Source organism: Taeniopygia guttata, chromosome 2 (genome assembly GCF_048771995.1).
Source record: "Taeniopygia guttata chromosome 2, bTaeGut7.mat, whole genome shotgun sequence".
In the NCBI taxonomy this organism is placed as follows: Eukaryota; Metazoa; Chordata; class Aves; order Passeriformes; family Estrildidae; genus Taeniopygia; species Taeniopygia guttata.
This window is the reverse complement of record NC_133026.1, coordinates 128,233,605-128,246,018: the sequence shown is the minus strand read 5'-3', so window position 1 is coordinate 128,246,018 and position 12,414 is coordinate 128,233,605. Positions and strand designations below refer to the sequence as shown.

The window sequence follows — 12,414 nt, the reverse complement described above, 5'->3', positions numbered from 1 at the left end:
TTTTGAAATATTGTTACAGTATTCCATTAGCTGCAGGAGCAGAAATTCAGCTGTTTTCCATCCAAGCTCCTCTGTGGTCTGGACTTCATCACAGAACATCACATTAAATGCACTGTGGAGCTCAGTAAGGGGAGAGGTACCACATCATGCAAGATGAGATGTGGCGAGAGACTCTGCCCAGAGGAATGGGATGGAGATGCAAAGATCCTGCTCTGCCATTGGGCTTTAAGAAGAGGCAATCAAGAATTTATGATCTGGCTGAAGAGATTAGGATTGACTAGTTAAGTTTTTCATGCACCCCCAAGATCTTCTGTTTAACAGAGTCGGCGGATACAGCCCCAAAACAGAACAGCTTTGCTGGCCTAGGAGGCGGCTGAGACCCTGCATCCTTTGGGACTTTGGGGCAGGATAGGGCTGTGCATCTGGAAAAGCACCATGAGTAACCCTCGCCTTCCCTAGTGATCTGTGTCTTGAGACAGAGCTGAGAGTGAGGTCCAGCAGACAGGAAAGCTGGGACACCTGAGATACCAGGGCCTTGTGCTGCTGCTCCCAACAATGGTTACATGTGCTGTAAGATGCATTGAAATCTAGCAAGGATCAGGCAAAACTGCTATTTCCTTACATTGTTGGATTCTTTGTATTTCAGGCAGAGACAGACGGAGACAGCTGGAATAAGGAGTGGCATTATGATATTCTTTGTGTTTATGTTATGATTTAATTTTTTCAACTATATAACAAGAGGAATCTTGCTTTAATCCTAAAAGCAAAGAACAAATGTTTGTTGTGAATGTTTTTATATTTTCACATACAATAACAAACTTTTTTTTTTTTTTTTTTTTTTTTTTTAATTAAGACATTAAACTGTGAGGAACAAAATGCCTAAGTTTAGATCTAGATATAGCTAAGTATGGCATAATCTTTCTCCACTTCACTTAGGCATTGTAATATATCTCTTACCTACCTGTAACACAAGCCCTATGAACTTAAAGCTATCCTGAAATAAATTTACTTCTCAGGATAATTTCAAGTATATTTCTTAAATGTTATTTATACATATATACATGTTGACTGGTCTTAATTACTACCCAGTGGAAAATTCTACTTTAGGAAAAAGTTCTTCACAGAAAGAGTGATTGGATATTGGAATGAGCTGCCCAGGGAAGTGGTGGAGTCACTGTCCCTGGAGGTGTTTAAGGCACTCAGTGCCATGGTCTAGTTGACATGGTGGTGTTAGGCCATTGATTGTACTTGATGATCTCAAAGACTTTTCCAGCCTCGCTAATTCTGTGGTTCAGTGTGAGCTAACATCTTCAACTTTTAAAAAACTGCACTCACTCTCTAGTAGAAAACTCAGTGTACCTGCCCAGTGACATGGGACATCCAACTTCACAAAGGTCACTGATGTTGCAGAGAAGCTTACTTGTTCCTGCTCTCTTTCTCTCCATCTCCCCACTACTGATCTTCTCTTGTGTCAGATTTTGGTCTTCAAGCAGTGAAGGAGGTGTTCAAGGCCAGACTGGATGGAGCTGTGAGCAGCCTGTTCTTGTGATAAGGTGTCCCTGCCCACAGCAGGGGGGTTTGAATGAGATGATCTTTAAGGTTCTTTCCAACCCAAACTGTTCTATGAGTCTATGAATCTGTATTTCAGTTCTTAGGGAGCAAATTTCTTCTTGCGCAGAGCCCATAGTTACCCGAGATTTCTGCTCAGTCTCTGAAGTTCAAAAGGCCATACATGCTTGAGAAAAGCCATTTCAAACATAATATTTGGTTCAGTTCGATTTAAGAGCTGCAAATTTACTACAAATGATTCCTCTTCCTAAAACTATTTTTTGTTCTTATTTTATTTATTTTCTTTCTTTGGAAACATACTCACTTTATACTGGCTGTCTGTGTGTGTACAATGTGCTTACACCTTACTTGTCCTGATTATGAAAATGTTCATGTTTATCACAACCAAACTCTCTCTCACCTTCAAACAGAATGGGAAGGAAGAGAGAGGGTTGTTTGCTGAAGGCTCTGCTGGTTGTATTTACTCATCTGAAAGACAGAAAAATAAAAGGAGAAATGGAGAGTGGAGCTGAAGCAAAATAAAGTGAAGGAAAAGAAATACAAGAGAAGGAAAGATCTATCTCCAGTGCTGCAGCTCTATAATCTGGTCTAAGTGTCAACCTTTGGAGAAGCATTTGAGGATTATTCCTCCCTACTGAGAGCAGGGAGGATGATAAAACAATAGGAAAATAACAAGCAGACACTCACCAGAGAAATGTTTTCCATTTGTAGTGAGGTTAGAAACAAATAATCAAAACAAGATTCGGTGTAACTTTTGCTTTTTCCACAAATTTTTCCCTGCCAAAAGATGTAATGTCACATGGATCTGGTAACTCTGCTGGCCTGGAGCCTCCACCAGACTGCTGTGGTGGCTCCCACCAGAGACCTGTGTTGTGAGCACACAGGGGCTGCAGCATGATGTCTTTTCCTTGGCTTTCTGCTGCTCCCCACATCTGCTGCAAAACCACTTTCCCTGATTATTGTGAGACCATGCTGTCACCACCTGCCACTGCTGTCATTGTCCCCACACCTTGGACCTAGGCTGTATTAATTCCTGCAGGGACCTGTTCAGAGTCAGCCCACGCACAGCAATTCCCTAACACCTTCTCTAAGGAACTTTACAAACCATTAAGCTGGCACAAAACAAGTACAGACCTAGAGCCTCCCTGGAGCACAGCAGATGCCCTATCTACCTGCCACAATCTCCATGTCCTCCTGAACAGAGAAGGGTGTGCTCCCAACAGATAAGAGTTAGCCCCAGAACTTTGGTGTAACTGCCAGATTAAAGAACAAGTATAAAAAGTAACCTTTAAAACCACACTATTTTAATTGTAAAATCACTTATTTATGTCACAAGACAAACATCTCAGAGCAAAGGCATGATCCTGATTGCAGAGCAAAAACTAAATAGACCACAGCTTAACTCTGGGCCTCTTGCAGGCTGCAGACTCCATTATGCTTCTTTGCAGAGGCAGAGTCTGTGACAATATGAATGTGGAGGTGATCATACAGTGGATCAGGGTATATAACCACAAGCAGGGCACAGCTATGGCTTAGGCACAGCTATGCCTTATGCAAGGCAACTGCTCCACAGCAGCGGTGCTTAGACAACACAGTATGCAAAACTGCAGCCCTGATCCAACAATGCACTAAGTGCAAATCCAGGTGTTCCTGAGTTTTGGGTTTCCACAATTCAATTGCACTCTCAGAGATAAGGAGAGAGAGAAAGAGAGAGAGAGAAAGAGGAAAGCACATGGTACAATTACAGGGTCTCTTAGAGACTGGAGACAACTTCATCAGAAATGTTATGGTGAAAAAACTAATTTAACAACAGGTTGGGTTTTTTCTTTATCAAGTGAGGTCTACATTAACACTTCCTGGATATTTAGGTAAGCTCAGATGCTTAAAAGCTGTGGTAAATGAAATTAAACAATTGCAAACGTGGTTCAGTCCTATTTCAAATCAGATTAACATACTTGCAGTGTTCTCTTGCTCAATTACTATTATAGAAAAAAAGCAGAGCTAAGCCTTCAAGAAGTGTGTGTGTATAATGCATTTATCTTTATAAAGTTCCCCTCTGCAATATGAAATTATTATGAATAGTCTTCATACTGGCAGCTCTTTTAGCCTTATTAATGCCTATACTGAACACAAATAAAGCAACTAGTTTTCAGAAGACTTTTCCAACAGAGAATAAGAAAAAATTAGGTTGATTTGACTGTTTTTCTTGTCATCACTCTTAAACATGTGGAACTGAGCTTATGTATCAAATTTGATAGGCAAGATTTAACACAGAAAGTTTTTCTCCTTAACTGCTATGAACTCAGAGAGACAACAAAGATATTAATAAAAATATGCAACATAATCCACGCAGCATTCTTTTTTGGGCTCCTGCAGGAGAGCATGGTGTGTCTCCAGTCTAGGGGTTTTTGTAAATCAAAGGAACCTTGTGAATCTGAGCAATCCTTTTGCTTAAATTGTTGTCAGTGTGATCTGCAAGGTGTAGGATAGAAAGCAGAAATCTAGCTGTGCTGTATTTGCATTGGTCTTCAGATTGAGAGAGAATGGAAAAATTAAGAGCAGACTGGAAAAATAAAACCCTGTTTCTAAACAATAAGAGCTGTGAGATATCCACTGTTTTGGTTAATATTTTTCCATGTTAAAAAAAAACCAAAAAGCCTCTTTGTTTTAACGTGTATTTATAGAAGGAATTCTCTTATTTTGCTTTTTACCATGCCTCTAAAATTAACAAATGCACTCCTGTGGCTGCAGGCAGGGAGAAGCAGCAGTTCAGAGAAGAATTTGGGCTGAAGGGCTTTGGGTAGGTGACCAGCCGACTTCCCACGCAGACCTCCAAGCCACGGCAAGGCTGGAGACGGGCTGTGCCTGGGTGTCTCCAGCTGTTCTGTCCTGGCACCACAGACCACTTTTCTCCCAGAAATCTGTACATTAAAGGCTGAGCTTTCATTTAGCAGGAATAGCCCCCAGCTATAGATTGAGAGAGTCTCTTGACTTTGTGAAGTATCACACATCCATTGCCTCAAAAATTTGCACCAACAGATGGAAAATGTGGGAAATCTTCCTAACCTAATGAGACTCGTCTTACTTCTTGTCCAGGAAAACTGGCTATTTCCTTTCAGGGAGGACTGAGGGTATAACACTCCAGTTATAAAAGATCATCTTTTTCCATCTTCAGAATTATTGAACTCCCCTGAGGCCTCAGGATGTTTTCATAATTATTTCCAGTTTCTAAAATTTCTTGTAAGTACAACCTCCTCAGTCCTACCAATGTGAATAGACAAAACAGGGCTAGCACACTGCCAGGACACTGCCAGCAGGCTATGAAAGTGGGGGCAGTCAGATTCATCCTCTAGGAGGCTCTCAGGAGGGAGGAGAGACCTCCAGAACCACATGCACACTGTGTTTCACAGGGAACCAGTTCATCCAGAAGAGGGGCTAGGGGCAAACTGGTGCCATGTGGGCAGCAGGAAGCAGGGAGATAGGTAAGAACTGCAGAGCTGAGCTCTTTGAAGTGTAGATGCCATCCTAAAGTGCAAAAGGCCACACTGCTGACTGGTATTAGGAATGTTATTTAATCCACTGAATAAAATATTCAATAAAAATGTCTAATTCATACTGATTAACTGACTGCCCTCTATAAAACTGCCTACTTACACAGCCTCCCACAACCTCTCTTCCATACCTTCATTTAAAGAGAAGAAAAGCTTCAATGTTCTTGTGTGGCAGGGAATGAGAGTGATAAAAATACCCATGTGAGAAAAATATCTTTTGATTACACTATAAAAATTAGGGAAAAAGATCCAGGGAGAGCTAGATGATTGGGTAAAGAAGTTTCAAATAAAGGGGAAGCAATCTGAACAACAACAACAACAAAAAATCAAAACAAAACAAAACAAAAAACCCTAGGAAAAAAACTGGGAAGCTAAGGCAAATCCGTTCTGCACAAAGCTGACCATCTGGAATGTGTTACTGAAGAAGAGATGTGGGCTCACATAGATTGTTTCTGGAAAGGGAGGGGCTTGAGGGGCATGGAAAAAAAAAACCCAACATGGTTGAATTAAGAGCCAGCCACAAACACTGAGCCAGATGGCTTTTTCTCTTCTTAAAATTATGTATGTTCCTATCATTCTATATCTCTGCTAATCGCTTTAACATAGGAAAACTGCATGGAGCAAGATGTTAAGGAGGAAGAAGAGGCACCTGGGTAAAATGAAAAGAACTTTACTTCTCTTGTAAGCCTCTCTGTCCTATAAACTGAAATTCAAAACAGGGAGTCTCTCTTATGCAACAGTACATCTGTTGCTGTTCTAAACTCTTTGGGCACAGAAAGTTTCCAGACAATGCAGAGCAATCATTTGGGTGTTTTGAGAGGTTTCCAGCTGTAAGCCATATATTTGTTTTATAGCAAATTTTAGGTTAGTTCCTAGAATTTAAAACATATTCAATCTGCTTTTGTTTTATAATCTGTAAACACTTTTAGAGTTCTATTCTTTATTTAATGATAGATAGGCACAACACAGCTGTTCTCCAGTGGCCTGTATTTTCAACACAACCTTATTTTTTCCTACACCATTCAGAGTTTCAAATATGTTAGAAGAATATGGGACAAAATATCAGGAGACCAAATGTGTCTGAAATACAGAAGATGAATGATTTTTCATTTATATCTGCAGGACTTTATACTGACTGTCTTTCACAGTACCCAGAGCCATAGAGGATGGCTTGGCTAAAGCTAGTACATGAATTTGTTTCTATGGCTCAGCAGAGGATATTCTTCGTAGTGCCAGGGTATAAACAAAACAGGCATGTCAACACAGAGCATCTTGAACAACTACATGTGGTTTCTCAGAAAGGTCAAGTGTTGCATCAGCACGATATAAATGCTCCTGGTAGACAAGAGAAGGCAGCTCATTCAGGGCTGGTGTCTCAGTGAGGAGAGGCGAGGGCGGCAGGAGCCCTGGGAGCACAGTGACTGCATGGAAAGCATTGGTGCAATTGCCCAGCTGAACCTAAATGCTGCTGCCTGCACAGCCGTGCCAGAGGGCTGGACTGGTACCTCTGTTGAAGGATGCCCTCTGCTGTGCCCCAGCACTCTTTCAGCAGGGTAAATTATGACCTTCCCAACAGCAATAAAAAAGCTGGTTTTTACTTTGACTTCAGTTTATACTTCAAATGCTGTGATGAAATGATCTCCCAGCAGCTAGGAATGCAATGTGCCATTATAATGAACACAGCAGCCCCCAGAATGGGGTTGGCACCCAAGCTACATTACAAATGCTTGTATATAATCTTCCTTTTAGAGAAACTACTCTGACAAACTGTTACTGTCTCCGGCTCACGTTCCCCTCTGCAAACTCTGCACATTCATAAATCAATCCCATGCTAAAGCAGGATAAGCAACAGCAATGAGTCCAAACTGGATGGAAACACAGTGAATTCTTTCCTTTATACCAACTGATTCTTCAAATAACAGAATTTGTTTCCAGAAAATCTTTCCCCCTCACTTACAAGGCCTTAAGATAGGAAATCCTGTCAGCAGGAGGCTTGACAAGCTATTTGTTTTCATATATTCACATTAATAACTCAATCCTTCTCAGACACTGCTCATCTATTGAAAACAAGCTGCCCACATTCACAAGGAACCCTCTGCAGATGCTGGCTGTGGTCTTTTCCTCTGGCCTCTTGGGAATTCTGAATTTCTGTCTCCAGACCTAAATCAGGTGATTCAGCCTTTTGTGATTTCAATTGTGAAAGAAATGGCCAGATACATTATTTTAAGTCATTCCCTTTCTGTTGTCTGCTTTCCTTATCCCTTCAGCACCTTTCAGTTAACTGCTCCTTTGGGATATATAGGGCTGGAAACAGCCATCCTGTAAGCTCTTTTGCAGCTGGAAACCTACCTTAGACAGGGTTACCAGAGTAGCACTGGGTGGAGGGAGTGCTGGGCAGAAACTGAGAACACCATGTTTTAATTTTTATTATTATTGTTGTTATCCTCAAGGTGGACCAAGAGACCAGTAATGTATAAACATGGAACAAAAAATGGTCACTACCCCCAGAAGCTTGCACTGTAAATATAAATGTATAAAATATGAAATCTATAAAAATTTAAATATCCAGCATAAAAGGGGTCCAAACAGGGGTAAGTAGGGAAATAGTCTCTCATACAAGGAACAGTGAGTGAGGATCTAATTTATAATGGAAAAAGAAGCAAACAGACTGCACAAGAGATTGTAGCATGGTCATACAATAACTGCATTGTGGAAAGGCATGAGAATGCATTTGTTGAAAGATGAAGAGATGACTTTGCAAGAAGGTTTCAGTGCTAGAAGCAAGAGAGTTGTAACCTTCATGATCCCAGCTGTGCTCTGGGGAAAAAAAAGAGTTATTTACATTCTTCACAAATAAACAGGACTGCATCAAAGAAAATACTGTCCCTACCACCACTTTTTTCTCCTCACCTCCAAGACCCCAGATTTTAGCTCAACAGGGTGACTTAATTACTCCAAGAAATCCTGGAAGAAATGAAGAATGGCTTTGTATCAAAACATATCCTAGTAAATTATAAGAACTGAAGACGGCTCAAGGCAAACTGGGTTTTATAAAATAGCTTCCCACAGGCACTGATCCAAGGCTTGTTAGAGTTAACAGGAGCCCTTCCTCTGACTTCAGTGGGATTAAGAGGAGGACTCCCACCCATCCCACTAAGGCACTTATATGGCTGACAACAAGTTTAAAGGATCCACCCTGCACAGATTATCAACTTGCACCACAGAGTAGGTGCACTCATCACAAGCTCCCTTCAAAGGCCTGGAGATAAGGGCTGATGTACTGGGTGTGTGGCATATATGTATGTAACACAGGGGGTCCACTAATGAAATATAAAGTTTCAGAAGATAGTGTTTAGTGCATCTAACAGAATATTTCTAGCACTCTAAGAATCAAGTGGTTTTGTACATTTGCAGGAAACTCCCTCTGACTCCTTGACAAAGGGCTCATCCTTGCAGAAAAACCAGAAATTATAGAAGCTGCCACTTACTGCACTTTTTTCTGTATGTTGCACTCAAGACATTCACACTAATGAAAGGTGACTTCTCTCACGTCTCTTCCTCCTCCCTGAAGATATCTCTCAGCCACATGGAAATTTTTGCAGATTTTGGCACTGTCTGCACTCCAGCAAGTCATACTGGGAACAAAAAACCCAAAATAAAACCCAGGCAGTATTAATGACAGGAGTTAGTTTGCAAAACAGTACAGTGTATCAACAGCAACCAAGGAAGAAGAGCCACCCAGACAGTCCTGCACATAAGATTAATTGAGAAAAATAAAACTGATGTGCTGGTGAAGCAGTTTACAATGAAGAGTTTAACTTTTACCATGGTAATAGTCCAATTGTCAATGGATTGGGAAAAGATACAACAATCAGGGTAGCATGGAATTATTCTGGAGACTCTTGCACTGATCAGTAAAGATCAAGAGCTCAAGGTAGGACACAGGACTGTGCTTTCTCTGGAACATCTTCTGATACATCATTAGGAAAAAGTGTAAATTCTCTTAAAGAAGATCAAGAAGAGCCATACATTAATGCCTTAGGCTGGCAATAAAAGATTCACATAAAGATTGAAGCAAAAGATAATCTGGCAGTTCACTGCACAGGTCAACAACTGTACCAGAGAATATGGTGAAGGCAGTCTGTCCCTTCTAAAGATTTTCAACTCACACTGACATAAGACTCTGCTTTGTCTGCACAGCATCAGTGTGTGACTGCTTCAGGAACTCGGGTAGACCATGTTGGGCAATGGCTGATGACAATTCTCTGGGCAGACTGGCATGGGGCAGCAATGGAGCAATGGAGATAGCACCAGAGCCAGCCTGGGCTCACTACTTCCATTTTAGCAACTGCAGGTAGGAAGTGCCAGTCTTCTAACAGGCACTTTCACAGCCGGGGAAGAGTCCTCCATTCTTTTTTTGTCCAAACACCCATGTCACATCTGAGTAAGAACTTGTAAAGGGAGAGATATCAAACATTTCACTTCAGTTGCTCACTTTCTTACCAATTAGCTGGAAATTTGTCATGCCTGAATAACATTTGAGTGTTTACTTGGTTTTTTTTAATAAGAAGCAAATACAAGTTTTATTTCTGAGGACTATATTTGTGTATCGTTAATTATCTTTCCCACGAGCATGCCAGCTAAAGTTTGCATGAAAAAAAAAAAAAACAGACTAAAGGTTGTCATTAAAATGGGTCCCGAGAACCTTTCAAATGATTCACAGCAGTCTTGTCCTAATTAAAATTGAATGTGAAAACAAACATGCTTGCAGTTTTCTAGGATGATTCTATGTATTTATGAATTTTGTCAGTCTGGTCCATATGTGAAAAAATGAAGTACATGCAGTTGAAGTTTAAGATCCTAATCATGAAAAGTCAGCTGCTTGAACTGAATTAACTTTGTAGGGAATGATACAATGATCTCACAAATCCTTACAGCACTTGTAAGTACTGTAGCTTGTTAACTCATTGGAAAGAAATTAAATCTGAGTTTCAACATGTGTCCATTACTGGAATAGGAAAGCATCTAGTGTGCAAAAACTTCAGCCCTGAGTAGTCATAGCAATACTTAGGGCCCCACTCCACCTGCTCGCAGAGCTAGCAGGCATATTTTCAAATTTATGCAAGGAAAAGAACTGAAAGAGAAATTTATTTTTAATGCAATGCATTTTTCTGTCTATTTGAACACAAGGATGGACTAACTGGAGGGCACTAAAAAGCTGGACATAGATGATGGACCATCAGGTTGGCTAGGGAAAGTGAGCCATTGCCTTCCTGGTACAAACCCTTTGGCTTCACTTGGCTTAACACCGTAAAATGTTTAGAACAGCTGTAGACTGGTTCTAAAATGAGCAACCAATTTAAAATAGACAACCTGTGGAAAAAAATTAAACACAAACACCCATATCCCAGGGAAGCCAGTAAGGCATTAAGGCAACACTGAATTTGTTGAGTAGAGCACAGCATTCCCTGTTACAAAATGGAAGGACATTCGTACACCCCATGGGATGGGGTCAGGCATCTCTGAGTGGGGGGATTCTGACTATTTCTTTCAACATATATGACCACATCCCATGAAGTGTATGAACATCTAACTTTTTTAAAATAAAAAACAGGGTGGAGGAAGGAAGCTGGAACTCTGAGGAACTGAGGGGATTAATTCAGGACTGCAGTGGGTGCCTGTACTCCTGTGGGAACCAAAGCCAGGAATCCTTCAGCCTAAAGGTACCTACCTCTTTCAAGGAATGGAGCAAGATTAACTGTTTTTTTTCAAAGTGGCACCCACTTTTTGCTTCTTTGACTAGTGATGAATACTCCTTAGGAAAGCAAGAGATCAGAACTCAAAATACCTGTAGTAACTGCTAAAGCAGGGGAGGGAAGAAGAGACAGGAACACGAATCCTCCTGTAAAAACTGCATGCCATTTCAGAGTCTTATGGGAGAGATGTGGGACTGCAGAGAGAAAGGAACTGAGAAGACTTAGAGAAAGTGCACTGGTTTTGGATAAGGACATTTGATGAAGATAAGGGAACACTGTGGCTCCCTCTTGTGAGATAATGACTGTAGCTTACATTAAGAAGTCACAGATATGAGGCAGAAACAGTTCTGCAGCAGTGGGAAGGTGGTAGCCCTGACAGCACTATTTGCTGCCATCTGCTTTGCCAAAAAGATATATCCTTTGTGTCTTCTCAAGAGGATATAGTTCTCAAGGAACTCTGCACCCCTCTGGCTAATCTGACCTGACTGCGAGGGAAGTCCTGTACCTGCTGACCTGGACCGAGAATATCTCAGCCGGCAGCACAAGGAACTCAAGGGAAATACCTAGGAAAAGTAAAATTACTTCTGGACTAGAAACATTCAGTCTGTCTGAATTAATTTCTGAATATAGCCCTCAAGGACAAATCTTGTTCCAATTCTAAGGGATGATAAATCTCCCCTGCACTCCAGTGGGCTGTGGGAAGGATGGTATCTGTTGTACAAACCTGGCCGAGGAATCGGCTGGGCAGTAATTGTATACTACATGATGAACCTCAGTGTGCTAACACAGGGAAGAGGACTAGTGGGCACAAGGCCATCATCTGAACAAACTGCCAGAGGGCGCCAGCGCTGTCCTGATGCAGCTCATCAGCACCAGCCTAAAAGCCTATCCCGACTTCCCGGGAATCCCCTGTACCTCCTTCTGAAAGTCTCTGTGGTGCAATCCAGACCCACACCACACCAAACAAAGAAGGAGACTGCAGCTGACCCCTATTCCTTTTGGCACAGTGCAGACCATTCTGCAGGAGGCAATTGCTTTAATGCTGCAGGCAGCAATCTGTCAAATTTCTTGATGCCTGGCAGTCAGATGATAAAGGTGCATCCAAAGCCCCAGGGGCTGGCGAGGGCTGGTGGAGAAAACTCACCTGGCTGGGTTCATGACTGGGTCTCCAAGCAGTGCTTGGACATGCCATGGTCCCTTTGCCAGTAAGATGTATGCATCTGCACTTTTGCAGAGCTAGCATTTAATTTCACCCTGGTAAAAAAAGGCTGCAGAACACATGTCCAGCACCTCTAACTTTCCAGCAAAGACAGCTGGGGCTTTGGAGCTGAACCTGCCCAGTGATAGAGAGTGCCATGTCTGGAAAATGGAGGATATCAAAGCCTGACATCCTCAAGGACCAAATATCCCACAAACATTTCACTGCTCACACAGTTATCATAGGAATAAGATGAAAGAAAGAACAAACTACATGTGACAGGCATTAATTGGTTTGCACAGGCTTAACTCCACAAAGGTTCCTAGGACTGGTGAAACTA

At 41.6% G+C, this 12,414-nt stretch overlaps 1 long non-coding RNA gene across 2 annotated transcripts; it reads right to left on the bottom strand.

The window, feature by feature from the left end:
- Positions 1 to 7,535: 7,535 nt before the first annotated feature.
- On the bottom strand, positions 7,536 to 11,381 carry LOC140682455 (uncharacterized). Of its 2 annotated transcripts, XR_012054229.1 has the most exons (3): positions 8,609 to 11,381; positions 8,031 to 8,084; positions 7,536 to 7,937 (listed from the first exon to the last, which is right to left on the bottom strand). It is a non-coding gene; the product is annotated as an uncharacterized lncRNA (long non-coding RNA). The 2 variants fall into 2 exon arrangements; XR_012054228.1 differs by lacking the exon at positions 8,609 to 11,381 and having other exon boundaries at positions 8,031 to 8,450.
- Positions 11,382 to 12,414: the final 1,033 nt, after the last annotated feature.